General features: G+C 45.1%; 2 long non-coding RNA genes across 2 annotated transcripts in view; one reads left to right on the top strand and one right to left on the bottom strand.

The window, feature by feature from the left end:
• Window positions 1-4,896, bottom strand: part of LOC129385686 (uncharacterized) — a 66,953-nt gene extending 62,057 nt beyond the window's left edge. Inside the window, exon 1 of the long non-coding RNA XR_008613181.2 lies at window positions 4,529-4,896. This is a non-coding gene — a long non-coding RNA (uncharacterized lncRNA). The remainder of the gene's footprint in view (window positions 1-4,528) is intronic.
• LOC129380100 (uncharacterized) overlaps window positions 1-25,142 on the top strand; it is a 65,579-nt gene that overhangs the window by 4,890 nt on the left and 35,547 nt on the right. The window lies entirely within an intron of this gene.

The raw sequence follows: 25,142 nt of genomic DNA on the forward strand, positions 1-25,142 counted from the left end.
CCGGCCGAAAAGTACGGATGCCACATGAGGTGAGGTTGGACTGCTGGCCAAGTACGTCGAGGGATGTGACGTCATCCTTCAGGCACATATCGCGAACACTCACACCTAGTTTGGAACGGCTCAGGAAGTCCGTCCCAGTATGGCAAGACTGATGTCGGTGATCACACACCTATCTGTGCAAGCGCCGCAGCCCGATGTCTAGCGTTATTGAACTGAGCCCATATGATATGACGCGATTGCAGTGTACACTCTGTTGAGCGTGGGTGTGAACTTGCCGCGTTGGCGATCTGCGTCCATGGCGGGAATGACAGACAGCCCGGCTCCGGCGTTAATGAGGAGCGGGTACCGGTGATGTCATCATCATCAGCCTAGTTACGCCCACTGCAGGGCAAAGGCCTCTCCCATACTTCTCCAACTACCCCGGTCATGTACTAATTGTGGCCATGTTGTCCCTGCAAACGTCTTAATGTCATCTGCCCACCTAACTCTCTGCCGCCCCCTGCTACGCTTCCCTTCTCTTGGAATCCAGTCCGTAGCTCTTAGTGACCATCGGTTATCTTCCCTCCTCATTACATGTCCGGCCCATGCCCATTTCTTTTTCTTGATTTCAACTAAGATGTCGTTTACCCGCGTTTGTTGCCTCACCCAATCTGCTCTTTTCTTATCCTTTAACGTTACACCCATCATTCTTCTTTCCATAGCTCGTTGCGTCGTTCTCAATTTCAGCAGAACCCTTTTCGTAAGCCTCCAGGTTTCTGCCCCATATGTGAGTACTGGTAACACACAGCTGTTGTACACTTTCCTTTTGAGGGATAGTGGCAACCTACTGTTCATGATTTGAGAATGCCTGCCAAACGCACCCCAACCCATTCTTATTCTTCTGGTTATTTCAGTCTCATGATCCGGATCCGTGGTCACTACCTGCCCTAAGTAGATGTATTCCCTTACCACTTCCAGTGTTTCGCTACCTATCGTAAACTGCGGTTCTCTTCCGAGACTGTTAAACAGTACTTTAGTTTTCTGCAGATTAATTTTCAGACCCACCCTTCTGCTTTGCCTCTCCAGGTCAGTGAGCATGCATTGCAATTGGTCTCCTGAGTTACTAAGCAAGGCAATATCATCAGCGAATCGCAAGTTGCTAAGGTATTCTCCATCGACTTTTATCCCCAATTCTTCCCACTCCAGGCCTCTGAATACCTCCTGTAAACATGCTGTGAATAGCATTGGAGATATCGTATCTCCCTGTCTGACGCCTTTCTTTATAGGGATTTTGTTGCTTTCTTTGTGGAGGACTACGGTGGCTGTGGAGCCGCTATAGATATCTTCCAGTATTTTTACATATGGCTCATCTACACCCTGATTCCGTAATGCCTCCATGACTGCTGAGGTTTCGACTGAATCAAACGCTTTCTCGTAATCAATGAAAGCTATATATAAGGGTTGGTTATATTCTGCACATTTCTCTATCACTTGATTGATAGTGTGAATATGGTCTATTGTTGAGTAGCCTTTACGGAATCCTGCCTGGTCCTTTGGCTGACAGAAGTCTAAGGTGTTCCTGATTCTATTTGCGATTACCTTAGTAAATACTTTGTAGGCAACGGACAGTAAGCTGATCGGGCTATAATTTTTCAAGTCTTTGGCGTCCCCTTTCTTATGGATTAGGATTATGTTAGCGTTCTTCCAAGATTCCGGTACGCTCGAGGTTATGAGGCATTGCGTATACAGGGTGGCCAGTTTCTCTAGAACAATCTGACCACCATCCTTCAACAAATCTGCTGTTACCTGATCCTCCCCAGCTGCCTTCCCCTTTTGCATAGCTCCTAAGGCTTTCTTTACTTCTTCTGGCGTTACCTGTGGGATTTCGAATTCCTCTAGGCTATTCTCTCTTCCACTATCGTCGTGGGTGCCACTGGTACTGTATAAATCTCTATAGAACTCCTCAGCCACTTGAACTATCTCGTCCATATTAGTAACGATATTGCCGGCTTTGTCTCTTAACGCACACATCTGATTCTTGCCTATTCCTAGTTTCTTCTTCACTGTTTTTAGGCTTCCTCCGTTCCTGAGAGCCTGTTCAATTCTATCCATATTATAGTTCCTGATGTCCGCAGTCTTACGCTTGTTGATTAACTTAGACAGTTCTGCCAGTTCTATTCTAGCTGTAGGATTAGAGGCTTTCATACATTGGCGTTTCTTGATCAGATCTTTCGTCTCCTGCGATAGCTTACTGGTTTCCTGTCTAACGGCGTTACCACCGACTTCTATTGCGCACTCCTTAATGATGCCCATGAGATTGTCGTTCATTGCTTCAACACTAAGGTCCTCTTCCTGAGTTAAAGCCGAATACCTGTTCTGTAGTTTGATCCGGAATTCCTCTAGTTTCCCTCTTACCGCTAACTCATTGATTGGCTTCTTGTGTACCAGTTTCTTTCGTTCCCTCCTCAAGTCTAGGCTAATTCGAGTTCTTACCATCCTGTGGTCACTGCAGCGTACCTTGCCGAGCACGTCTACATCTTGAATGATGCCAGGGTTCGCGCAGAGTATGAAGTCGATTTCATTTCTAGTCTCACCATTCGGGCTCCTCCACGTCCACTTTCGGCTAACCCGCTTGCGGAAAAAGGTATTCATTATACGCATATTATTCTGTTCTGCAAACTCTACTAATAATTCTCCTCTGCTATTCCTAGAGCCTATGCCATATTCCCCCACTGACTTGTCTCCAGCCTGCTTCTTGCCTACCCTGGCATTGAAGTCGCCCATCAGTATAGTGTATTTTGTTTTGACTTTACCCATCGCCGATTCTACGTCTTCATAAAAGCTTTCGACTTCCTGGTCATCATGACTAGATGTAGGAGCGTAGACCTGAACAACCTTCATTTTGTACCTCTTATTAAGTTTCACAACAAGACATGCCACCCTCTCGTTAATGCTATAGAATTCCTGTATGTTACCAGCTATTTCCTTATTAATCAGGAATCCGACTCCTAGTTCTCGTCTCTCCGCTAAGCCCCGGTAGCACAGTACATGCCCGCTTTTTAGCACTGTATATGCTTCTTTTGTCCTCCTAACCTCACTGAGCCCTATTATATCCCATTTACTACCCTCTAATTCCTCCAATAACACTGCTAGACTCGCCTCACTAGATAGCGTTCTAACGTTAAACGTTGCCAGGTTCAGATTCCAATGGCGGCCTGTCCGGAGCCAGGTATTCTTAGCACCCTCTGCAGCGTCACAGATCTGACCGCCGCCGTGGTCAGTTGCTTCGCGGCTGCTGGGGACTGAGGGCCGGGGTTTGATTGTTGTATTCATATAGGAGGTTGTGGCCAAGTACTGCACCAGGGTGGCCAATCCTGCTCTGGTGAGAGAGTGCGTTACCGGTTCTGGTCACCGGGATCAGGCCGCACTCCAGGCCTGTTTGTGCAATTTTCTCAACACACGTTTTTTTTTTTTTGTATTTTCCGGTGGAGAATAGCGCGGCACCGGGATTTGAATCACGGTCCTCTTGCACTGGAGACGGATACTCTACCGTCCCCGTAGGAGTTAAATTAAAAATTAATTGATGGGGTTTTACGTGACAAAACCACTTTCTGATTATGCACGCCGTAGTGGAGGACTCCGAAAATTTCGACCACCTGGGGTTCTTTAACGTGCACCTAATTCTAAGTACACGGGTGTTTTCGCATTTCGCCCCCATCGAAATGCGGCCGCCGTGGTCGGGGTCCGATCCCGCGACCTCGTGCTCAGCAGTCTAACACCATAACCACTGAGCAACCACGGCGGGTCCCGCAGGAGTTGTACGCCTCATTTAACCTACAGTGGTGCCCTACTTGGTCAGTCAAGGTGGACCAATCTGAGCTCGGTTATACCGCATGGATGGCACTCGGCTAGAGAACCTGGTATTTATGACCTGCACATGTGAGTGTGAGGCCATAAATATTTGAAGATCTATATAAATATATATATATATATATTTTTTTTTAGGAGGGTTCCCGTACAGTGATAAAATAAAGGAAAAGACATTACAAGAAAGAAAAAAAAGAAAAAAAAAAGAAAGAAAAAGGGGCAGAAAAAAAAAAGGAACATAACAGGTGATTTGAACTCGTGACCCTTCGATGTTGCCCAGAAAGATAGCTCAGTCGGTTGGTTCGTCAGGTCCCAGGCTACTTTCAAGCGCCACAGCTCCTGCTCCGAGCCTCACACTTACGTGGAAAGAGACTCATGTTGTCCGCGATAGTCGGTTTGAAAGTAGTTGGAAGGCATACTTTCTAGGAAAAATGGCCGCTCAAGGAGAAGAGCCAACTCGAGCGGCTTTAGAGGCTAGGAAAACTGCCTTAAAATATTTAGACTTGAGGGAAAGCTTCGTTAACAAACTATAACACGGCAATCAGCACTCGAATACGACGAGAGAAATTACTGAGACGTGGGAAATTCCCTTGAAAAAAAAAAAAAAAAAAATCTGGTTTGCTAGGCAAATGCTTGTATGTATTGAACCTCTTAAAAGATGAGGGGTGAAATACGCGCTCACCGAGAGGGCATCTTCGGCACGAGACATCCCCAAGGCACCTTACAGAGATGTGGAGAGCCTCGCGGCCGGAACGAAGCTTCCCTTCTCCGCCGGCCAAGAGGGGGAGACGCGCTTTCCGATCGCTCAAGGTTGCGCGGACAAAGCCTAACTCTAGCGTCTAGGAAAAGCTTAACCAGGTGCGATGGCGGCACGCATAGCGTGGGAAGCTAGCCGCCAGAATAACTATACCAAGGACTGCTGCTGATGAGGGCGAAATACCTTCGTGTAATTATAATAACCCTAATAGGACTACTTTCGAAAAAAAAAAAGGAAACGGCCCAGAGGGCTATACTACGAGAGCTATGACTGATAGTTTTCTCTCTCTCTCTCTCTCTATATATATATATATATATATATTCATCTCATCTATGGGATCGCATGCGCGCGCTGTTTCTTTGTCTCTGCGTGTAGTACAGTGAAGAGAGCCAGTTTAAGGGCGGAGAAGAAGAAAGAAGAGAAAAGCAAAAACTGCAGCGCCGTGGTTTTAAAGCGCACCCGTGGTAGAGAAACGGAATGCGATATAAGCGTGCGTAGCCATGATACGCACACGACAAACTGCCTTAATATATTTAGACTTGAGGAAAAGCTTCGTTAACAAACGATAGCACGGCAATCAGCACTCGAATATAATTATAACCCTAATACTAATTGTAAATATTCATCTCATCTATGGGATCTAATGCGCGCGCTGTTGCTTTGTCTCTGCGTGTAGTAGTTGAGAGAGCCAGTTTAAGGGCGGAGAAGAAGAAAGAAGAGAAAAGCAAAAACTGCAGCGCCGTGGTTTTAAAGCGCACCCGTGGTAGAGAAACGGAATGCGATATAAGCGTGCGTAGCCATGATACGCACACGACAAACTGCCTTAATATATTTAGACTTGAGGGAAAGCTTCGTTAGCAAACGATAGCACGGCAATCAGCACTCGTATATAATTATAACCCTAATACTAATTGTAAATATTCATCTCATCTATGGGATCTAATGCGCGCGCTGTTGCTTTGTCTCTGCGTGTAGTAGTTGAGAGAGCCAGTTTAAGGGCGGAGAAGAAGAAAGAAGAGAAAAGCAAAAACTGCAGCGCCGTGGTTTTAAAGCGCACCCGTGGTAGAGAAACGGAATGCGATATAAGCGTGCGTAGCCATGATACGCACACGACAAACTGCCTTAATATATTTAGACTTGAGGGAAAGCTTCGTTAGCAAACGATAGCACGGCAATCAGCACTCGAATATAATTATAACCCTAATACTAATTGTAAATATTTATCTCATCTATGGGATCTAATGCGCGCGCTGTTGCTTTGTCTCTGCGTGTAGTAGTTGAGAGAGCCAGTTTAAGGGCGGAGTAGTTGGAAGGCATACTTTCTAGGAAAAATGGCCGCTCAAGGAGAAGAGCCAACTCGAGCGGCTTTAGAGGCTAGGAAAACTGCCTTAAAATATTTAGACTTGAGGGAAAGCTTCGTTAACAAACTATAACACGGCAATCAGCACTCGAATACGACGAGAGAAATTACTGAGACGTGGAAAATTCCCTTGAAAAAAAAAAAAAAAAAAAAAAATCTGGTTTGCTAGGCAAATGCTTGTATGTATTGAACCTCTTAAAAGATGAGGGGTGAAATACGCGCTCACCGAGAGGGCATCTTCGGCACGAGACATCCCCAAGGCACCTTACAGAGATGTGGAGAGCCTCGCGGCCGGAACGAAGCTTCCCTTCTCCGCCGGCCAAGAGGGGGAGACGCGCTTTCCGATCGCTCAATGTTGCGCGGACAAAGCCTAACTCTAGCGTCTAGGAAAAGCTTAACCAGGTGCGATGGCGGCACGCATAGCGTGGGAAGCTAGCCGCCAGAATAACTATACCAAGGACTGCTGCTGATGAGGGCGAAATACCTTCGTGTAATTATAATAACCCTAATAGGACTACTTTCGAAAAAAAAAAGGAAACGGCCCAGAGGGCTATACTACGAGAGCTATGACTGATAGTTTTCTCTCTCTCTCTCTATATATATATATATATATATATATTCATCTCATCTATGGGATCGCATGCGCGCGCTGTTTCTTTGTCTCTGCGTGTAGTACAGTGAAGAGAGCCAGTTTAAGGGCGGAGAAGAAGAAAGAAGAGAAAAGCAAAAACTGCAGCGCCGTGGTTTTAAAGCGCACCCGTGGTAGAGAAACGGAATGCGATATAAGCGTGCGTAGCCATGATACGCACACGACAAACTGCCTTAATATATTTAGACTTGAGGAAAAGCTTCGTTAACAAACGATAGCACGGCAATCAGCACTCGAATATAATTATAACCCTAATACTAATTGTAAATATTCATCTCATCTATGGGATCTAATGCGCGCGCTGTTGCTTTGTCTCTGCGTGTAGTAGTTGAGAGAGCCAGTTTAAGGGCGGAGAAGAAGAAAGAAGAGAAAAGCAAAAACTGCAGCGCCGTGGTTTTAAAGCGCACCCGTGGTAGAGAAACGGAATGCGATATAAGCGTGCGTAGCCATGACACGCACACGACAAACTGCCTTAATATATTTAGACTTGAGGGAAAGCTTCGTTAGCAAACGATAGCACGGCAATCAGCACTCGTATATAATTATAACCCTAATACTAATTGTAAATATTCATCTCATCTATGGGATCTAATGCGCGCGCTGTTGCTTTGTCTCTGCGTGTAGTAGTTGAGAGAGCCAGTTTAAGGGCGGAGAAGAAGAAAGAAGAGAAAAGCAAAAACTGCAGCGCCGTGGTTTTAAAGCGCACCCGTGGTAGAGAAACGGAATGCGATATAAGCGTGCGTAGCCATGATACGCACACGACAATCTGCCTTAATATATTTAGACTTGAGGGAAAGCTTCGTTAGCAAACGATAGCACGGCAATCAGCACTCGAATATAATGATAACCCTAATACTATTTGTAAATATTTATCTCATCTATGGGATCTAATGCGCGCGCTGTTGCTTTGTCTCTGCGTGTAGTAGTTGAGAGAGCCAGTTTAAGGGCGGAGTAGTTGGAAGGCATACTTTCTAGGAAAAATGGCCGCTCAAGGAGAAGAGCCAACTCGAGCGGCTTTAGAGGCTAGGAAAACTGCCTTAAAATATTTAGACTTGAGGGAAAGCTTCGTTAACAAACTATAACACGGCAATCAGCACTCGAATACGACGAGAGAAATTACTGAGACGTGGAAAATTCCCTTGAAAAAAAAAAAATCTGGTTTGCTAGGCAAATGCTTGTATGTATTGAACCTCTTAAAAGATGAGGGGTGAAATACGCGCTCACCGAGAGGGCATCTTCGGCACGAGACATCCCCAAGGCACCTTACAGAGATGTGGAGAGCCTCGCGGCCGGAACGAAGCTTCCCTTCTCCGCCGGCCAAGAGGGGGAGACGCGCTTTCCGATCGCTCAAGGTTGCGCGGACAAAGCCTAACTCTAGCGTCTAGGAAAAGCTTAACCAGGTGCGATGGCGGCACGCATAGCGTGGGAAGCTAGCCGCCAGAATAACTATACCAAGGACTGCTGCTGATGAGGGCGAAATACCTTCGTGTAATTATAATAACCCTAATAGGACTACTTTCGAAAAAAAAAGGAAACGGCCCAGAGGGCTATACTACGAGAGCTATGACTGATAGTTTTCTCTCTCTCTCTATATATATATATATATATATATATATATTCATCTCATCTATGGGATCGCATGCGCGCGCTGTTTCTTTGTCTCTGCGTGTAGTACAGTGAAGAGAGCCAGTTTAAGGGCGGAGAAGAAGAAAGAAGAGAAAAGCAAAAACTGCAGCGCCGTGGTTTTAAAGCGCACCCGTGGTAGAGAAACGGAATGCGATATAAGCGTGCGTAGCCATGATACGCACACGACAAACTGCCTTAATATATTTAGACTTGAGGAAAAGCTTCGTTAACAAACGATAGCACGGCAATCAGCACTCGAATATAATTATAACCCTAATACTAATTGTAAATATTCATCTCATCTATGGGATCTAATGCGCGCGCTGTTGCTTTGTCTCTGCGTGTAGTAGTTGAGAGAGCCAGTTTAAGGGCGGAGAAGAAGAAAGAAGAGAAAAGCAAAAACTGCAGCGCCGTGGTTTTAAAGCGCACCCGTGGTAGAGAAACGGAATGCGATATAAGCGTGCGTAGCCATGACACGCACACGACAAACTGCCTTAATATATTTAGACTTGAGGGAAAGCTTCGTTAGCAAACGATAGCACGGCAATCAGCACTCGTATATAATTATAACCCTAATACTAATTGTAAATATTCATCTCATCTATGGGATCTAATGCGCGCGCTGTTGCTTTGTCTCTGCGTGTAGTAGTTGAGAGAGCCAGTTTAAGGGCGGAGAAGAAGAAAGAAGAGAAAAGCAAAAACTGCAGCGCCGTGGTTTTAAAGCGCACCCGTGGTAGAGAAACGGAATGCGATATAAGCGTGCGTAGCCATGATACGCACACGACAATCTGCCTTAATATATTTAGACTTGAGGGAAAGCTTCGTTAGCAAACGATAGCACGGCAATCAGCACTCGAATATAATGATAACCCTAATACTATTTGTAAATATTTATCTCATCTATGGGATCTAATGCGCGCGCTGTTGCTTTGTCTCTGCGTGTAGTAGTTGAGAGAGCCAGTTTAAGGGCGGAGTAGTTGGAAGGCATACTTTCTAGGAAAAATGGCCGCTCAAGGAGAAGAGCCAACTCGAGCGGCTTTAGAGGCTAGGAAAACTGCCTTAAAATATTTAGACTTGAGGGAAAGCTTCGTTAACAAACTATAACACGGCAATCAGCACTCGAATACGACGAGAGAAATTACTGAGACGTGGAAAATTCCCTTGAAAAAAAAAAAATCTGGTTTGCTAGGCAAATGCTTGTATGTATTGAACCTCTTAAAAGATGAGGGGTGAAATACGCGCTCACCGAGAGGGCATCTTCGGCACGAGACATCCCCAAGGCACCTTACAGAGATGTGGAGAGCCTCGCGGCCGGAACGAAGCTTCCCTTCTCCGCCGGCCAAGAGGGGGAGACGCGCTTTCCGATCGCTCAAGGTTGCGCGGACAAAGCCTAACTCTAGCGTCTAGGAAAAGCTTAACCAGGTGCGATGGCGGCACGCATAGCGTGGGAAGCTAGCCGCCAGAATAACTATACCAAGGACTGCTGCTGATGAGGGCGAAATACCTTCGTGTAATTATAATAACCCTAATAGGACTACTTTCGAAAAAAAAAGGAAACGGCCCAGAGGGCTATACTACGAGAGCTATGACTGATAGTTTTCTCTCTCTCTCTCTATATATATATATATATATATATATATTCATCTCATCTATGGGATCGCATGCGCGCGCTGTTTCTTTGTCTCTGCGTGTAGTACAGTGAAGAGAGCCAGTTTAAGGGCGGAGAAGAAGAAAGAAGAGAAAAGCAAAAACTGCAGCGCCGTGGTTTTAAAGCGCACCCGTGGTAGAGAAACGGAATGCGATATAAGCGTGCGTAGCCATGATACGCACACGACAAACTGCCTTAATATATTTAGACTTGAGGGAAAGCTTCGTTAACAAACGATAGCACGGCAATCAGCACTCGAATATAATTATAACCCTAATACTAATTGTAAATATTCATCTCATCTATGGGATCTAATGCGCGCGCTGTTGCTTTGTCTCTGCGTGTAGTAGTTGAGAGAGCCAGTTTAAGGGCGGAGAAGAAGAAAGAAGAGAAAAGCAAAAACTGCAGCGCCGTGGTTTTAAAGCGCACCCGTGGTAGAGAAACGGAATGCGATATAAGCGTGCGTAGCCATGATACGCACACGACAAACTGCCTTAATATATTTAGACTTGAGGGAAAGCTTCGTTAGCAAACGATAGCACGGCAATCAGCACTCGTATATAATTATAACCCTAATACTAATTGTAAATATTCATCTCATCTATGGGATCTAATGCGCGCGCTGTTGCTTTGTCTCTGCGTGTAGTAGTTGAGAGAGCCAGTTTAAGGGCGGAGAAGAAGAAAGAAGAGAAAAGCAAAAACTGCAGCGCCGTGGTTTTAAAGCGCACCCGTGGTAGAGAAACGGAATGCGATATAAGCGTGCGTAGCCATGATACGCACACGACAAACTGCCTTAATATATTTAGACTTGAGGGAAAGCTTCGTTAGCAAACGATAGCACGGCAATCAGCACTCGAATATAATTATAACCCTAATACTAATTGTAAATATTTATCTCATCTATGGGATCTAATGCGCGCGCTGTTGCTTTGTCTCTGCGTGTAGTAGTTGAGAGAGCCAGTTTAAGGGCGGAGTAGTTGGAAGGCATACTTTCTAGGAAAAATGGCCGCTCAAGGAGAAGAGCCAACTCGAGCGGCTTTAGAGGCTAGGAAAACTGCCTTAAAATATTTAGACTTGAGGGAAAGCTTCGTTAACAAACTATAACACGGCAATCAGCACTCGAATACGACGAGAGAAATTACTGAGACGTGGAAAATTCCCTTGAAAAAAAAAAAAAATCTGGTTTGCTAGGCAAATGCTTGTATGTATTGAACCTCTTAAAAGATGAGGGGTGAAATATGCGCTCACCGAGAGGGCATCTTCGGCACGAGACATCCCCAAGGCACCTTACAGAGATGTGGAGAGCTTCGCGGCCGGAACGAAGCTTCCCTTCTCCGCCGGCCAAGAGGGGGAGACGCGCTTTCCGATCGCTCAAGGTTGCGCGGACAAAGCCTAACTCTAGCGTCTAGGAAAAGCTTAACCAGGTGCGATGGCGGCACGCATAGCGTGGGAAGCTAGCCGCCAGAATAACTATACCAAGGACTGCTGCTGATGAGGGCGAAATACCTTCGTGTAATTATAATAACCCTAATAGGACTACTTTCGAAAAAAAAAGGAAACGGCCCAGAGGGCTATACTACGAGAGCTATGACTGATAGTTTTCTCTCTCTCTCTCTATATATATATATATATATATATATATATATATTCATCTCATCTATGGGATCGCATGCGCGCGCTGTTTCTTTGTCTCTGCGTGTAGTACAGTGAAGAGAGCCAGTTTAAGGGCGGAGAAGAAGAAAGAAGAGAAAAGCAAAAACTGCAGCGCCGTGGTTTTAAAGCGCACCCGTGGTAGAGAAACGGAATGCGATATAAGCGTGCGTAGCCATGATACGCACACGACAAACTGCCTTAATATATTTAGACTTGAGGGAAAGCTTCGTTAGCAAACGATAGCACGGCAATCAGCACTCGTATATAATTATAACCCTAATACTAATTGTAAGTATTCATCTCATCTATGGGATCTAATGCGCGCGCTGTTGCTTTGTCTCTGCGTGTAGTAGTTGAGAGAGCCTGTTTAAGGGCGGAGAAGAAGAAAGAAGAGAAAAGCAAAAACTGCAGCGCCGTGGTTTTAAAGCGCACCCGTGGTAGAGAAACGGAATGCGATATAAGCGTGCGTAGCCATGATACGCACACGACAAACTACCTTAATATATTTAGACTTGAGGGAAAGCTTCGTTAGCAAACGATAGCACGGCAATCAGCACTCGTATATAATTATAACCCTAATACTAATTGTAAATATTCATCTCATCTATGGGATCTAATGCGCGCGCTGTTGCTTTGTCTCTGCGTGTAGTAGTTGAGAGAGCCAGTTTAAGGGCGGAGAAGAAGAAATAAGAGAAAAGCAAAAACTGCAGCGCCGTGGTTTTAAAGCGCACCCGTGGTAGAGAAACGGAATGCGATATAAGCGTGCGTAGCCATGATACGCACACGACAAACTGCCTTAATATATTTAGACTTGAGGGAAAGCTTCGTTAGCAAACGATAGCACGGCAATCAGCACTCGAATATAATTATAACCCTAATACTAATTGTAAATATTTATCTCATCTATGGGATCTAATGCGCGCGCTGTTGCTTTTTCTCTGCGTGTAGTAGTTGAGAGAGCCAGTTTAAGGGCGGAGTAGTTGGAAGGCATACTTTCTAGGAAAAATGGCCGCTCAAGGAGAAGAGCCAACTCGAGCGGCTTTAGAGGCTAGGAAAACTGCCTTAAAATATTTAGACTTGAGGGAAAGCTTCGTTAACAAACTATAACACGGCAATCAGCACTCGAATACGACGAGAGAAATTACTGAGACGTGAAAAATTCCCTTGAAAAAAAAAAAAAAAATCTGGTTTGCTAGGCAAATGCTTGTATGTATTGAACCTCTTAAAAGATGAGGGGTGAAATACGCGCTCACCGAGAGGGCATCTTCGGCACGAGACATCCCCAAGGCACCTTACAGAGATGTGGAGAGCCTCGCGGCCGGAACGAAGCTTCCCTTCTCCGCCGGCCAAGAGGGGGAGACGCGCTTTCCGATCGCTCAAGGTTGCGCGGACAAAGCCTAACTCTAGCGTCTAGGAAAAGCTTAACCAGGTGCGATGGCGGCACGCATAGCGTGGCAAGCTAGCCGCCAGAATAACTATACCAAGGACTGCTGCTGATGAGGGCGAAATACCTTCGTGTAATTATAATAACCCTAATAGGACTACTTTCGAAAAAAAAAGGAAACGGCCCAGAGGGCTATACTACGAGAGCTATGACTGATAGTTTTCTCTCTCTCTCTCTCTATATATATATATATATATATATTCATCTCATCTATGGGATCGCATGCGCGCGCTGTTTCTTTGTCTCTGCGTGTAGTACAGTGAAGAGAGCCAGTTTAAGGGCGGAGAAGAAGAAAGAAGAGAAAAGCAAAAACTGCAGCGCCGTGGTTTTAAAGCGCACCCGTGGTAGAGAAACGGAATGCGATATAAGCGTGCGTAGCCATGATACGCACACGACAAACTGCCTTAATATATTTAGACTTGAGGGAAAGCTTCGTTAGCAAACGATAGCACGGCAATCAGCACTCGTATATAATTATAACCCTAATACTAATTGTAAGTATTCATCTCATCTATGGGATCTAATGCGCGCGCTGTTGCTTTGTCTCTGCGTGTAGTAGTTGAGAGAGCCAGTTTAAGGGCGGAGAAGAAGAAAGAAGAGAAAAGCAAAAACTGCAGCGCCGTGGTTTTAAAGCGCACCCGTGGTAGAGAAACGGAATGCGATATAAGCGTGCGTAGCCATGATACGCACACGACAAACTGCCTTAATATATTTAGACTTGAGGGAAAGCTTCGTTAGCAAACGATAGCACGGCAATCAGCACTCGAATATAATTATAACCCTAATACTAATTGTAAATATTTATCTCATCTATGGGATCTAATGCGCGCGCTGTTGCTTTGTCTCTGCGTGTAGTAGTTGAGAGAGCCAGTTGAAGGGCGGAGTAGTTGGAAGGCATACTTTCTAGGAAAAATGGCCGCTCAAGGAGAAGAGCCAACTCGAGCGGCTTTAGAGGCTAGGAAAACTGCCTTAAAATATTTAGACTTGAGGGAAAGCTTCGTTAACAAACTATAACACGGCAATCAGCACTCGAATACGACGAGAGAAATTACTGAGACGTGGAAAATTCCCTTGAAAAAAAAAAAAAATCTGGTTTGCTAGGCAAATGCTTGTATGTATTGAACCTATTAAAAGATGAGGGGTGAAATATGCGCTCACCGAGAGGGCATCTTCGGCACGAGACATCCCCAAGGCACCTTACAGAGATGTGGAGAGCTTCGCGGCCGGAACGAAGCTTCCCTTCTCCGCCGGCCAAGAGGGGGAGACGCGCTTTCCGATCGCTCAAGGTTGCGCGGACAAAGCCTAACTCTAGCGTCTAGGAAAAGCTTAACCAGGTGCGATGGCGGCACGCATAGCGTGGGAAGCTAGCCGCCAGAATAACTATACCAAGGACTGCTGCTGATGAGGGCGAAATACCTTCGTGTAATTATAATAACCCTAATAGGACTACTTTCGAAAAAAAAAGGAAACGGCCCAGAGGGCTATACTACGAGAGCTATGACTGATAGTTTTCTCTCTCTCTCTCTATATATATATATATATATATATATATATTCATCTCATCTATGGGATCGCATGCGCGCGCTGTTTCTTTGTCTCTGCGTGTAGTACAGTGAAGAGAGCCAGTTTAAGGGCGGAGAAGAAGAAAGAAGAGAAAAGCAAAAACTGCAGCGCCGTGGTTTTAAAGCGCACCCGTGGTAGAGAAACGGAATGCGATATAAGCGTGCGTAGCCATGATACGCACACGACAAACTGCCTTAATATATTTAGACTTGAGGGAAAGCTTCGTTAGCAAACGATAGCACGGCAATCAGCACTCGTATATAATTATAACCCTAATACTAATTGTAAGTATTCATCTCATCTATGGGATCTAATGCGCGCGCTGTTGCTTTGTCTCTGCGTGTAGTAGTTGAGAGAGCCTGTTTAAGGGCGGAGAAGAAGAAAGAAGAGAAAAGCAAAAACTGCAGCGCCGTGGTTTTAAAGCGCACCCGTGGTAGAGAAACGGAATGCGATATAAGCGTGCGTAGCCATGATACGCACACGACAAACTACCTTAATATATTTAGACTTGAGGGAAAGCTTCGTTAGCAAACGATAGCACGGCAATCAGCACTCGTATATAATTATAACCCTAATACTAATTGTAAATATTCATCTCATCTATGGGATCTAATGCGCGCGCTGTTGCTTTGTCTCTGCGTGTAGTAGTTGAGAGAGCCAGTTTAAGGGCGGAGAAGAAGAAATAAGAGAAAAGCAAAAACTGCAGCGCCGTGGTTTTAAAGCGCACCCGTGGTAGAGAAACGGAATGCGATATAAGCGTGCGTAGCCATGATACGCACACGACAAACTGCCTTAATATATTTAGACTTGAGGGAAAGCTTCGTTAGCAAACGATAGCACGGCAATCAGCACTCGAATATAATTATAACCCTAATACTAATTGTAAATATTTATCTCATCTATGGGATCTAATGCGCGCGCTGTTGCTTTTTCTCTGCGTGTAGTAGTTGAGAGAGCCAGTTTAAGGGCGGAGTAGTTGGAAGGCATACTTTCTAGGAAAAATGGCCGCTCAAGGAGAAGAGCCAACTCGAGCGGCTTTAGAGGCTAGGAAAACTGCCTTAAAATATTTAGACTTGAGGGAAAGCTTCGTTAACAAACTATAACACGGCAATCAGCACTCGAATACGACGAGAGAAATTACTGAGACGTGAAAAATTCCCTTGAAAAAAAAAAAAAAATCTGGTTTGCTAGGCAAATGCTTGTATGTATTGAACCTCTTAAAAGATGAGGGGTGAAATACGCGCTCACCGAGAGGGCATCTTCGGCACGAGACATCCCCAAGGCACCTTACAGAGATGTGGAGAGCCTCGCGGCCGGAACGAAGCTTCCCTTCTCCGCCGGCCAAGAGGGGGAGACGCGCTTTCCGATCGCTCAAGGTTGCGCGGACAAAGCCTAACTCTAGCGTCTAGGAAAAGCTTAACCAGGTGCGATGGCGGCACGCATAGCGTGGCAAGCTAGCCGCCAGAATAACTATACCAAGGACTGCTGCTGATGAGGGCGAAATACCTTCGTGTAATTATAATAACCCTAATAGGACTACTTTCGAAAAAAAAAGGAAACGGCCCAGAGGGCTATACTACGAGAGCTATGACTGATAGTTTTCTCTCTCTCTCTCTCTATATATATATATATATATATATTCATCTCATCTATGGGATCGCATGCGCGCGCTGTTTCTTTGTCTCTGCGTGTAGTACAGTGAAGAGAGCCAGTTTAAGGGCGGAGAAGAAGAAAGAAGAGAAAAGCAAAAACTGCAGCGCCGTGGTTTTAAAGCGCACCCGTGGTAGAGAAACGGAATGCGATATAAGCGTGCGTAGCCATGATACGCACACGACAAACTGCCTTAATATATTTAGACTTGAGGGAAAGCTTCGTTAGCAAACGATAGCACGGCAATCAGCACTCGTATATAATTATAACCCTAATACTAATTGTAAGTATTCATCTCATCTATGGGATCTAATGCGCGCGCTGTTGCTTTGTCTCTGCGTGTAGTAGTTGAGAGAGCCAGTTTAAGGGCGGAGAAGAAGAAAGAAGAGAAAAGCAAAAACTGCAGCGCCGTGGTTTTAAAGCGCACCCGTGGTAGAGAAACGGAATGCGATATAAGCGTGCGTAGCCATGATACGCACACGACAAACTGCCTTAATATATTTAGACTTGAGGGAAAGCTTCGTTAGCAAACGATAGCACGGCAATCAGCACTCGAATATAATTATAACCCTAATACTAATTGTAAATATTTATCTCATCTATGGGATCTAATGCGCGCGCTGTTGCTTTGTCTCTGCGTGTAGTAGTTGAGAGAGCCAGTTTAAGGGCGGAGTAGTTGGAAGGCATACTTTCTAGGAAAAATGGCCGCTCAAGGAGAAGAGCCAACTCGAGCGGCTTTAGAGGCTAGGAAAACTGCCTTAAAATATTTAGACTTGAGGGAAAGCTTCGTTAACAAACTATAACACGGCAATCAGCACTCGAATACGACGAGAGAAATTACTGAGACGTGGAAAATTCCCTTGAAAAAAAAAAAAAATCTGGTTTGCTAGGCAAATGCTTGTATGTATTGAACCTATTAAAAGATGAGGGGTGAAATATGCGCTCACCGAGAGGGCATCTTCGGCACGAGACATCCCCAAGGCACCTTACAGAGATGTGGAGAGCTTCGCGGCCGGAACGAAGCTTCCCTTCTCCGCCGGCCAAGAGGGGGAGACGCGCTTTCCGATCGCTCAAGGTTGCGCGGACAAAGCCTAACTCTAGCGTCTAGGAAAAGCTTAACCAGGTGCGATGGCGGCACGCATAGCGTGGGAAGCTAGCCGCCAGAATAACTATACCAAGGACTGCTGCTGATGAGGGCGAAATACCTTCGTGTAATTATAATAACCCTAATAGGACTACTTTCGAAAAAAAAAGGAAACGGCCCAGAGGGCTATACTACGAGAGCTATGACTGATAGTTTTCTCTCTCTCTCTCTCTATATATATATATATATATATATTCATCTCATCTATGGGATCGCATGCGCGCGCTGTTTCTTTGTCTCTGCGTGTAGTACAGTGAAGAGAGCCAGTTTAAGGGCGGAGAAGAAGAAAGAAGAGAAAAGCAAAAACTGCAGCGCCGTGGTTTTAAAGCGCACCCGTGGTAGAGAAACGGAATGCGATATAAGCGTGCGTAGCCATGATACGCACACGACAAACTGCCTTAATATATTTAGACTTGAGGGAAAGCTTCGTTAGCAAACGATAGCACGGCAATCAGCACTCGTATATAATTATAACCCTAATACTAATTGTAAGTATTCATCTCATCTATGGGATCTAATGCGCGCGCTGTTGCTTTGTCTCTGCGTGTAGTAGTTGAGAGAGCCAGTTTAAGGGCGGAGAAGAAGAAAGAAGAGAAAAGCAAAAACTGCAGCGCCGTGGTTTTAAAGCGCACCCGTGGTAGAGAAACGGAATGCGATATAAGCGTGCGTAGCCATGATACGCACACGACAAACTGCCTTAATATATTTAGACTTGAGGGAAAGCTTCGTTAGCAAACGATAGCACGGCAATCAGCACTCGTATATAATTATAACCCTAATACTAATTGTAAATATTCATCTCATCTATGGGATCTAATGCGCGCGCTGTTGCTTTGTCTCTGCGTGTAGTAGTTGAGAGAGCCAGTTTAAGGGCGGAGAAGAAGAAAGAAGAGAAAAGCAAAAACTGCAGCGCCGTGGTTTTAAAGCGCACCCGTGGTAGAGAAACGGAATGCGATATAAGCGTGCGTAGCCATGATACGCACACGACAAACTGCCTTAATATATTTAGACTTGAGGGAAAGCTTCGTTAGCAAACGATAGCACGGCAATCAGCACTCGAATATAATTATAACCCTAATACTAATTGTAAATATTTATCTCATCTATGGGATCTAATGCGCGCGCTGTTGCTTTTTCTCTGCGTGTAGTAGTTGAGAGAGCCAGTTTAAGGGCGGAGTAGTTGGAAGGCATACTTTCTAGGAAAAATGGCCGCTCAAGGAGAAGAGCCAACTCGAGCGGCTTTAGAGGCTAGGAAAACTGCCTTAAAATATTTAGACTTGAGGGAAAGCTTCGTTAACAAACTATAACACGGCAATCAGCACTCGAATACGACGAGAGAAATTACTGAGACGTGAAAAATTCCCTTGAAAAAAAAAAAAAAATCTGGTTTGCTAGGCAAATGCTTGTATGTATTGAACCTCTTAAAAGATGAGGGGTGAAATACGCGCTCACCGAGAGGGCATCTTCGGCACGAGACATCCCCAAGGCACCTTACAGAGATGTGGAGAGCCTCGCGGCCGGAACGAAGCTTCCCTTCTCCGCCGGCCAAGAGGGGGAGACGCGCTTTCCGATCGCTCAAGGTTGCGCGGACAAAGCCTAACTCTAGCGTCTAGGAAAAGCTTAACCAGGTGCGATGGCGGCACGCATAGCGTGGCAAGCTAGCCGCCAGAATAACTATACCAAGGACTGCTGCTGATGAGGGCGAAATACCTTCGTGTAATTATAATAACCCTAATAGGACTACTTTCGAAAAAAAAAGGAAACGGCCCAGAGGGCTATACTACGAGAGCTATGACTGATAGTTTTCTCTCTCTCTCTCTATATATATATATATATATATATATTCATCTCATCTATGGGATCGCATGCGCGCGCTGTTTCTTTGTCTCTGCGTGTAGTACAGTGAAGAGAGCCAGTTTAAGGGCGGAGAAGAAGAAAGAAGAGAAAAGCAAAAACTGCAGCGCCGTGGTTTTAAAGCGCACCCGTGGTAGAGAAACGGAATGCGATATAAGCGTGCGTAGCCATGATACGCACACGACAAACTGCCTTAATATATTTAGACTTGAGGGAAAGCTTCGTTAGCAAACGATAGCACGGCAATCAGCACTCGTATATAATTATAACCCTAATACTAATTGTAAGTATTCATCTCATCTATGGGATCTAATGCGCGCGCTGTTGCTTTGTCTCTGCGTGTAGTAGTTGAGAGAGCCAGTTTAAGGGCGGAGAAGAAGAAAGAAGAGAAAAGCAAAAACTGCAGCGCCGTGGTTTTAAAGCGCACCCGTGGTAGAGAAACGGAATGCGATATAAGCGTGCGTAGCCATGATACGCACACGACAAACTGCCTTAATATATTTAGACTTGAGGGAAAGCTTCGTTAGCAAACGATAGCACGGCAATCAGCACTCGAATATAATTATAACCCTAATACTAATTGTAAATATTTATCTCATCTATGGGATCTAATGCGCGCGCTGTTGCTTTGTCTCTGCGTGTAGTAGTTGAGAGAGCCAGTTTAAGGGCGGAGTAGTTGGAAGGCATACTTTCTAGGAAAAATGGCCGCTCAAGGAGAAGAGCCAACTCGAGCGGCTTTAGAGGCTAGGAAAACTGCCTTAAAATATTTAGACTTGAGGGAAAGCTTCGTTAACAAACTATAACACGGCAATCAGCACTCGAATACGACGAGAGAAATTACTGAGACGTGGAAAATTCCCTTGAAAAAAAAAAAAAATCTGGTTTGCTAGGCAAATGCTTGTATGTATTGAACCTATTAAAAGATGAGGGGTGAAATATGCGCTCACCGAGAGGGCATCTTCGGCACGAGACATCCCCAAGGCACCTTACAGAGATGTGGAGAGCTTCGCGGCCGGAACGAAGCTTCCCTTCTCCGCCGGCCAAGAGGGGGAGACGCGCTTTCCGATCGCTCAAGGTTGCGCGGACAAAGCCTAACTCTAGCGTCTAGGAAAAGCTTAACCAGGTGCGATGGCGGCACGCATAGCGTGGGAAGCTAGCCGCCAGAATAACTATACCAAGGACTGCTGCTGATGAGGGCGAAATACCTTCGTGTAATTATAATAACCCTAATAGGACTACTTTCGAAAAAAAAAGGAAACGGCCCAGAGGGCTATACTACGAGAGCTATGACTGATAGTTTTCTCTCTCTCTCTCTCTATATATATATATATATATATATTCATCTCATCTATGGGATCGCATGCGCGCGCTGTTTCTTTGTCTCTGCGTGTAGTACAGTGAAGAGAGCCAGTTTAAGGGCGGAGAAGAAGAAAGAAGAGAAAAGCAAAAACTGCAGCGCCGTGGTTTTAAAGCGCACCCGTGGTAGAGAAACGGAATGCGATATAAGCGTGCGTAGCCATGATACGCACACGACAAACTGCCTTAATATATTTAGACTTGAGGGAAAGCTTCGTTAGCAAACGATAGCACGGCAATCAGCACTCGTATATAATTATAACCCTAATACTAATTGTAAGTATTCATCTCATCTATGGGATCTAATGCGCGCGCTGTTGCTTTGTCTCTGCGTGTAGTAGTTGAGAGAGCCAGTTTAAGGGCGGAGAAGAAGAAAGAAGAGAAAAGCAAAAACTGCAGCGCCGTGGTTTTAAAGCGCACCCGTGGTAGAGAAACGGAATGCGATATAAGCGTGCGTAGCCATGATACGCACACGACAAACTGCCTTAATATATTTAGACTTGAGGGAAAGCTTCGTTAGCAAACGATAGCACGGCAATCAGCACTCGTATATAATTATAACCCTAATACTAATTGTAAATATTCATCTCATCTATGGGATCTAATGCGCGCGCTGTTGCTTTGTCTCTGCGTGTAGTAGTTGAGAGAGCCAGTTTAAGGGCGGAGAAGAAGAAAGAAGAGAAAAGCAAAAACTGCAGCGCCGTGGTTTTAAAGCGCACCCGTGGTAGAGAAACGGAATGCGATATAAGCGTGCGTAGCCATGATACGCACACGACAAACTGCCTTAATATATTTAGACTTGAGGGAAAGCTTCGTTAGCAAACGATAGCACGGCAATCAGCACTCGAATATAATTATAACCCTAATACTAATTGTAAATATTTATCTCATCTATGGGATCTAATGCGCGCGCTGTTGCTTTTTCTCTGCGTGTAGTAGTTGAGAGAGCCAGTTTAAGGGCGGAGTAGTTGGAAGGCATACTTTCTAGGAAAAATGGCCGCTCAAGGAGAAGAGCCAACTCGAGCGGCTTTAGAGGCTAGGAAAACTGCCTTAAAATATTTAGACTTGAGGGAAAGCTTCGTTAACAAACTATAACACGGCAATCAGCACTCGAATACGACGAGAGAAATTACTGAGACGTGGAAAATTCCCTTGAAAAAAAAAAAATCTGGTTTGCTAGGCAAATGCTTGTATGTATTGAACCTCTTAAAAGATGAGGGGTGAAATACGCGCTCACCGAGAGGGCATCTTCGGCACGAGACATCCCCAAGGCACCTTACAGAGATGTGGAGAGCCTCGCGGCCGGAACGAAGCTTCCCTTCTCCGCCGGCCAAGAGGGGGAGACGCGCTTTCCGATCGCTCAAGGTTGCGCGGACAAAGCCTAACTCTAGCGTCTAGGAAAAGCTTAACCAGGTGCGATGGCGGCACGCATAGCGTGGGAAGCTAGCCGCCAGAATAACTATACCAAGGACTGCTGCTGATGAGGGCGAAATACCTTCGTGTAATTATAATAACCCTAATAGGACTACTTTCGAAAAAAAAAGGAAACGGCCCAGAGGGCTATACTACGAGAGCTATGACTGATAGTTTTCTCTCTCTCTCTCTCTATATATATATATATATATATATTCATCTCATCTATGGGATCGCATGCGCGCGCTGTTTCTTTGTCTCTGCGTGTAGTACAGTGAAGAGAGCCAGTTTAAGGGCGGAGAAGAAGAAAGAAGAGAAAAGCAAAAACTGCAGCGCCGTGGTTTTAAAGCGCACCCGTGGTAGAGAAACGGAATGCGATATAAGCGTGCGTAGCCATGATACGCACACGACAAACTGCCTTAATATATTTAGACTTGAGGGAAAGCTTCGTTAACAAACGATAGCACGGCAATCAGCACTCGAATATAATTATAACCCTAATACTAATTGTAAATATTCATCTCATCTATGGGATCTAATGCGCGCGCTGTTGCTTTGTCTCTGCGTGTAGTAGTTGAGAGAGCCAGTTTAAGGGCGGAGAAGAAGAAAGAAGAGAAAAGCAAAAACTGCAGCGCCGTGGTTTTAAAGCGCACCCGTGGTAGAGAAACGGAATGCGATATAAGCGTGCGTAGCCATGATACGCACACGACAAACTGCCTTAATATATTTAGACTTGAGGGAAAGCTTCGTTAGCAAACGATAGCACGGCAATCAGCACTCGTATATAATTATAACCCTAATACTAATTGTAAATATTCATCTCATCTATGGGATCTAATGCGCGCGCTGTTGCTTTGTCTCTGCGTGTAGTAGTTGAGAGAGCCAGTTTAAGGGCGGAGAAGAAGAAAGAAGAGAAAAGCAAAAACTGCAGCGCCGTGGTTTTAAAGCGCACCCGTGGTAGAGAAACGGAATGCGATATAAGCGTGCGTAGCCATGATACGCACACGACAAACTGCCTTAATATATTTAGACTTGAGGGAAAGCTTCGTTAGCAAACGATAGCACGGCAATCAGCACTCGAATATAATTATAACCCTAATACTAATTGTAAATATTTATCTCATCTATGGGATCTAATGCGCGCGCTGTTGCTTTGTCTCTGCGTGTAGTAGTTGAGAGAGCCAGTTTAAGGGCGGAGTAGTTGGAAGGCATACTTTCTAGGAAAAATGGCCGCTCAAGGAGAAGAGCCAACTCGAGCGGCTTTAGAGGCTAGGAAAACTGCCTTAAAATATTTAGACTTGAGGGAAAGCTTCGTTAACAAACTATAACACGGCAATCAGCACTCGAATACGACGAGAGAAATTACTGAGACGTGGAAAATTCCCTTGAAAAAAAAAAAAAATCTGGTTTGCTAGGCAAATGCTTGTATGTATTGAACCTCTTAAAAGATGAGGGGTGAAATATGCGCTCACCGAGAGGGCATCTTCGGCACGAGACATCCCCAAGGCACCTTACAGAGATGTGGAGAGCTTCGCGGCCGGAACGAAGCTTCCCTTCTCCGCCGGCCAAGAGGGGGAGACGCGCTTTCCGATCGCTCAAGGTTGCGCGGACAAAGCCTAACTCTAGCGTCTAGGAAAAGCTTAACCAGGTGCGATGGCGGCACGCATAGCGTGGGAAGCTAGCCGCCAGAATAACTATACCAAGGACTGCTGCTGATGAGGGCGAAATACCTTCGTGTAATTATAATAACCCTAATAGGACTACTTTCGAAAAAAAAAGGAAACGGCCCAGAGGGCTATACTACGAGAGCTATGACTGATAGTTTTCTCTCTCTCTCTCTATATATATATATATATATATATATTCATCTCATCTATGGGATCGCATGCGCGCGCTGTTTCTTTGTCTCTGCGTGTAGTACAGTGAAGAGAGCCAGTTTAAGGGCGGAGAAGAAGAAAGAAGAGAAAAGCAAAAACTGCAGCGCCGTGGTTTTAAAGCGCACCCGTGGTAGAGAAACGGAATGCGATATAAGCGTGCGTAGCCATGATACGCACACGACAAACTGCCTTAATATATTTAGACTTGAGGGAAAGCTTCGTTAGCAAACGATAGCACGGCAATCAGCACTCGTATATAATTATAACCCTAATACTAATTGTAAGTATTCATCTCATCTATGGGATCTAATGCGCGCGCTGTTGCTTTGTCTCTGCGTGTAGTAGTTGAGAGGGCCAGTTTAAGGGCGGAGAAGAAGAAAGAAGAGAAAAGCAAAAACTGCAGCGCCGTGGTTTTAAAGCGCACCCGTGGTAGAGAAACGGAATGCGATATAAGCGTGCGTAGCCATGATACGCACACGACAAACTGCCTTAATATATTTAGACTTGAGGGAAAGCTTCGTTAGCAAACGATAGCACGGCAATCAGCACTCGTATATAATTATAACCCTAATACTAATTGTAAATATTCATCTCATCTATGGGATCTAATGCGCGCGCTGTTGCTTTGTCTCTGCGTGTAGTAGTTGAGAGAGCCAGTTTAAGGGCGGAGAAGAAGAAAGAAGAGAAAAGCAAAAACTGCAGCGCCGTGGTTTTAAAGCGCACCCGTGGTAGAGAAACGGAATGCGATATAAGCGTGCGTAGCCATGATACGCACACGACAAACTGCCTTAATATATTTAGACTTGAGGGAAAGCTTCGTTAGCAAACGATAGCACGGCAATCAGCACTCGAATATAATTATAACCCTAATACTAATTGTAAATATTTATCTCATCTATGGGATCTAATGCGCGCGCTGTTGCTTTTTCTCTGCGTGTAGTAGTTGAGAGAGCCAGTTTAAGGGCGGAGTAGTTGGAAGGCATACTTTCTAGGAAAAATGGCCGCTCAAGGAGAAGAGCCAACTCGAGCGGCTTTAGAGGCTAGGAAAACTGCCTTAAAATATTTAGACTTGAGGGAAAGCTTCGTTAACAAACTATAACACGGCAATCAGCACTCGAATACGACGAGAGAAATTACTGAGACGTGGAAAATTCCCTTGAAAAAAAAAAAATCTGGTTTGCTAGGCAAATGCTTGTATGTATTGAACCTCTTAAAAGATGAGGGGTGAAATACGCGCTCACCGAGAGGGCATCTTCGGCACGAGACATCCCCAAGGCACCTTACAGAGATGTGGAGAGCCTC

Source organism: Dermacentor andersoni, chromosome 7 (genome assembly GCF_023375885.2).
Source record: "Dermacentor andersoni chromosome 7, qqDerAnde1_hic_scaffold, whole genome shotgun sequence".
In the NCBI taxonomy this organism is placed as follows: domain Eukaryota; kingdom Metazoa; phylum Arthropoda; class Arachnida; order Ixodida; family Ixodidae; genus Dermacentor; species Dermacentor andersoni.